The following is a 5,047-nucleotide window of genomic DNA, read 5'->3' as shown; positions in this document are numbered from 1 at the left end:
TCACCCCCAGCCTTCTAGTCACAGGCTCACCACCACACCCCTTCATGCTTGGGCTCATTAGGCCTCCCTGAGTGAGGAGCCAGAGAAAACGCTGTTTATAAAGAGGCCCCTGTGACTGGCCAGACCCTCCTATGTGACCTGGGATTTTGAGGGAGCCTCATTGGGTTTAGGGGGAGCCTCAGAATGGGCTCTGTGCACGGGTGATTAGTTGGGGATCTCTGAGTAAAATCTTCCTGGGTTAACAGAGGACCCTACACCCAATGATGGGGTTCTCATAAAGAGGTGAGGCAGTGATGGAGTGATGCTGCCACATGGCAGCTACCCTGGGCCCCCAGGAAGGACCCACCCCCAGAGCCTTCTTTTTGGTAAAACATCAACACTCCCCAAACCTCTTGTCAATTCAAGTTTCTACAGATACCACCTCATTCGTTGTCTACATTCTGGGAGTGACGTAACCATTCTCAGCCCATCAACCTAAACCTACTGCCCCGAAGTCTCCTGTGTAACTTCCCAGCTTCTGTTGTCTGTCTGACCCCACAGAGCGAGATCTTGAACAAGAACAATGCTTACAGAAGCTGTTCTTCCCTAGCAATGCTGGGAAGTTCACTTTCAAGGAGACCACAGGGTAAAAGGTTTAAAGATTATTCAGGGCGATAGTTCTGGGAGTTCATCCAGCCTCTTGGGTCCAGGAAGTGTGTGGCGTCCATAGAATTTCAGGTTATGTCTTCATCCCCCCACCCCACCCCAGGCTTTTTTTAGTGAAATTTTATTGCTTACCATGTAGAGTTGGTTGGACCTGCTCATGCATCCTCACTGGCCGCTGGGGTGTCTCCGCCCTTGGGGTCCCTGGTGTCAGGGACTTGAGCTCTGGGTTTTGAAACGAGCTTGATAAATCCTTTACTAAGTAGCTCCTGGAGGGCAGCCTGGCCAGGGATCCAGGAATCTTCAGTCTCTCAGGACAGAGGCAACAGCCGGGGCGATAAGCGTACAGTTGGGAACTCCCTTCCGGAGAGTGTCAGACGTGGTTTTGTCAAACAAGACCAGGTTATGGAGCTTGTCCCGAACTTTGCCTTTGGACCGCTGCTTCTTCTTGGCCTTGTCCCCAGATCTGCTCATGGGGTCTTTGTCTCTCTTGGCCCCCTTTCCAGCATCTTCCTCTTCCTCCTTGTCGTCCTTGGGTAACATCACGACGCACGCAGCCTCACTAAGATGTCGGACAAAAAGGAAGCTCAGCATGCATGCCTGCTCACGATTCTTAGCTAGCCTGTCTCCTAAACACATTAGTTACTGGAAGCCACGCACCGCCCCGTGGCTCCTGGCAAAGTAGACTATTGTTCCCGAAGACTGGATTTCAAAACAACTCAAAACAAACCTCCATGCAACACTGATCTTCACGAGCCGTCCACCCCTCCCGTAAATTGCGCGTCACAGGGAGCAGGGACCTCCCGCTGTCCTTGTGTGTTTCCCACTGTGTTTAGTGCAGTCCCTTCACCCTGGAATAACCGCGGGGCCCCTACAGAGTGGCTCCAGGGACACCGCAGGGCTCCCTACAGAGTGGCTCCAGGGACACCGCAGGGCTCCCAAGACGCAGAGAAAAGTGTTGCTCTGTTCTGGAGATGGAGGTCTGAGGCTGCCCTTGCCGCTGGCTGCTTCAGGGTAAATGAATCCAGAGTAAGGACCATTATGGAAATAAGAAAAGGGACTCGGTCACACTGCCACCACAGCTACGCCAGCAGGCACGGAAGCCTCTCACCTAGGGCACAATACCTTTGAATCTCGTATTGAAAATGTAGCTGTGATGTGGCTGCACTGTGTATTAACTGGCTGTTTATGGTACTCTGAGTAGTTGAGACTGGGGGTGTCAAAAGTTACATTCAGATTTTCCACTGTGTAGGGGCCAGCACCATTAACCCTCACATTGTTTAAGGGTCAATTGTATGTCCCAAACTTCCTCAGGATCCCAAACAGGAAAATTTCCTGCCATTACCTGCACCCCTTTCGTCTTTGACAGCTGCTGCCCCCACTGCCCTAGGACCCAGGTGTTCACAACAGGGAGACAAGGTGGAGAACCTCAGCCCTATGGGCCCACCTGGGCAGGGCGTGCCCCTCTGACCCCTTCCACAGGGTATCTAGCTCCTTAGAGATGCCCATAAATTGCCTGCCCATCATCAGCTTCCCTCTTCCTCCTGGGTGGGCCCTGTGCTCAGCCCCTGGGACCTGATGGCTGCTCCTGCCCCTCAGAGGTTGGCAGCGTGGAACCACCATGGGGTGAGCATCCGAATGGGTTGGAGGCCCCACTCCCTTCTTTGGCTCCCAGGCTGCTCTCCAGGCTCTGCTCTGGGTGGCCCTGGACTGTGTCCCACAGTGCAGTGGACAGCTGCTCTGGGCTCTGCGCTGAGCCAAACAAGCATGTCATAAGTGCCTCGTCTGTCCCTCCAGGGCCTCCAGTTGCCATGGTGGCCACTGCCCAGCAGGACAGGTGCTGGAGGTGGCAGCCCTACAGAGATGACTTGGTAGAAGAGAGGCCTGCCTGGAGGCAGGCCAGGATGCCTGCTGCAGGAAGGGAGGCTAAGTGCCAATTGCCTCTCTTGTACCCCGTGTCATCCCACCCAACCCTATGAGGTAGGCAGCGTCACACTCTTTTTAGAAATGTGTAAACTGGGACCCAGAGCAGTTCTGTGACCTACTCAGCGACACAGCTGGTAATTCCACAGCTGGTCTTCCCAAGTTTATCTACTGCCCCAACCTGCTTGGTTTGTTTGTTCTCAACCACCAGTTTTCTCTCTTTGCCGGGTGGGGGCGATTCCCCCACTTCCTACGCCTCTCCCCCATGCCTGCTGTTCATTCTGGGGTGTTCAGAGCCTCCGCATTCCCCACCCTGTCGACACGGAGCTGTTGCGGGCTGGTTTTTTGTGACCAAGTCAGCCTGGCAGGGAAGTGGCGTGTGCAGAGCTTCCCAAAATAGTCCCAGGAGCTCTGCCAGTGTGAGGAGCCAGACTGTGCACAATGGCTTGGACCATCAATGGTGACTCAGTTCCCAGTACCCCAGCCTCCAGGACACAGGCTTCATTCACATACCAGTGACCTTATCCCTGGGGTGCTGACCAGGGTCAGAGGCTTGGGTGCTTGTTGAGATGGGTATGGTACGTTCTGGGGCCTAGAATCAGGGGCTCCTATCCCTTTCCTCCTGCCAACTTGATCATGACATTTGATCAAATCCCCATTGCTCTCATGGCTTTGGTGTTCCTGCTTGCAATGGGTCGAGCAGGTCTACCTGGTTGCCTCATGGCGCTGCTGTGGGGTCTGAGGTCCCAGATCACTAGGTGAGAAGGTTGGTAATAACCATAGAGTAAAATCATAAAGACTAATGATTTGTTTATTCTAATTTGACTGGTTTGAGTGTGAAGGAGGCTTCCCCTTAATAGGACTGCATCCAACAGGATTAGTCGTGGTGGTGATGATGATGATGATGATGATGATGATAGTGATGGTGGTGGTGGTGATGGTGATGGTAGTCATGTTGATGGTGGTAGTGATGATAGCGATGATGATGGCTATGATAATGGTGGTGATGATAATAATGAAACTATGGGTGTGGTGGTAGGGATGATGGTTATGATGTTGGTGATAATAGTGATGGTGATGATGGTACTGATAATAGTGATGGTGATGATGATGCGGGTGGGGGTAATGATAGTAATGATGATGCGGTTGGTGATAATATTGATGGTGATGGTGATGGTGGTGATGATGGTGGGGGTGAGGGTGGTGATAGTGGTGATGATAGGGATGATGATGATGGGATGATAGTGGTGATGATGGGATGATGATAATAGTGATGGTGATGATGATATTGATGGGGTGATGATAGCAGTAATGGTGGTGATGATACAGATGATGATGTGGGGGCTGGGGGGATAGAGGTATTATCATGATGATGGTAGCAGTAATGATGATGGAGGTGATGATGATGATGGGCATGGTAATGGTGAGGATGGTAGTAGTAGCAGAGTGTTGGTCCCAGTGCTAAGCAGCTTATATTCATTGTCTCTTGTTTGTTTCTTCTAACACTTCTTTAAGATTGCATGTTATGAGACCTGGTGTTAAAAACATAAGAACTGGGGCTCTAAGGGCTTCAGTAACTTGCTCAAGGCTAGAGAAGTGATAAGAATCCCCATTCTAACCTTAAAGTATTGTATAGTCTCCCATGGCTTCTATGAAAAGGACCATTAACTGGGAATGTTACAATGACAGAAATGAATCCTCTGACAATTCCAGAGGCTAGAAGTTTAAAATCTAGGTGTCAACAGGACCACGCTCCCTCCAAAGACTCTCAAGAAGAATCCCAGCTTCTGGGGCTGCAGGCTTGCTTGGCTTGTAGCAGCACCACTGCAGTGTCTGCCTCTGCCTCTACCTTGTGCCTCTGTGTGTCCCCTCCTCTTCTTAACAGGACATACGTCATGGGGTGGGGGACCCACCCTACTGCAGGATGACTCCTTTTTGAGTTCCCAGCTAAGTATATCTTCAAAAACCCTAATTCCAAACAAGAGCACACTCAGAAAGTCTGGATGGACATAGATCGGTGGTAGTTGGGGACACTATTTGACTTCCTTAAGCGGGTTTGCCTGTCTTTGAACCCCATCTCTTGGGGGCTGCTGCTGCCAACCAGAGCATCAGAATGTTCCCCACTGCATGCAGTTAGGGACCCTGGCTGGGGACAGAGACCATGAGACCGTACCTCAAATGAAGGGCTTGGGGATCAAACAGACACCGGGAGAGCAAAAGGTTGGACAGGAAGCTTAGGAGACAGCGAACTCCCGAGTAGCAGCTGGGAAGAGGAGATTGGGGACAGCTACAGAGTATAAAGACTGCCACCAAGGTCACTGAAATTGTTGAATGGGTGTTTGTTCTGTTGTGTATATTCTCATCAACAGCCGAGATAAATCAATGAAACAAATTATTTAGAGAGAGAGACATAGGGGCCTAGGGGCATTTCTGAGACGGGCCTACTGGTCAATTGTATGTCCCAAACTTCCTCAGGATCCCA

General features: G+C 51.2%; 1 protein-coding gene and 1 pseudogene across 5 annotated transcripts in view; one reads left to right on the top strand and one right to left on the bottom strand.

The window, feature by feature from the left end:
* The window catches only part of PITPNM2 (phosphatidylinositol transfer protein membrane associated 2), a 92,390-nt gene that overhangs the window by 38,834 nt on the left and 48,509 nt on the right, over nt 1–5,047 (top strand). The window lies entirely within an intron of this gene.
* On the bottom strand, nt 801–1,185 carry LOC101647868 (annotated as a pseudogene).

The sequence above is a fragment of the Echinops telfairi genome, unplaced genomic scaffold (assembly GCF_000313985.2).
Source record: "Echinops telfairi isolate 266 unplaced genomic scaffold, ASM31398v2 ScPeMD7_7412;HRSCAF=8450, whole genome shotgun sequence".
Classification (NCBI taxonomy): Eukaryota; Metazoa; Chordata; class Mammalia; order Afrosoricida; family Tenrecidae; genus Echinops; species Echinops telfairi.
Note: the sequence above shows the minus strand (reverse complement) of the source record. Positions and strands in the feature narration are given on the sequence as shown.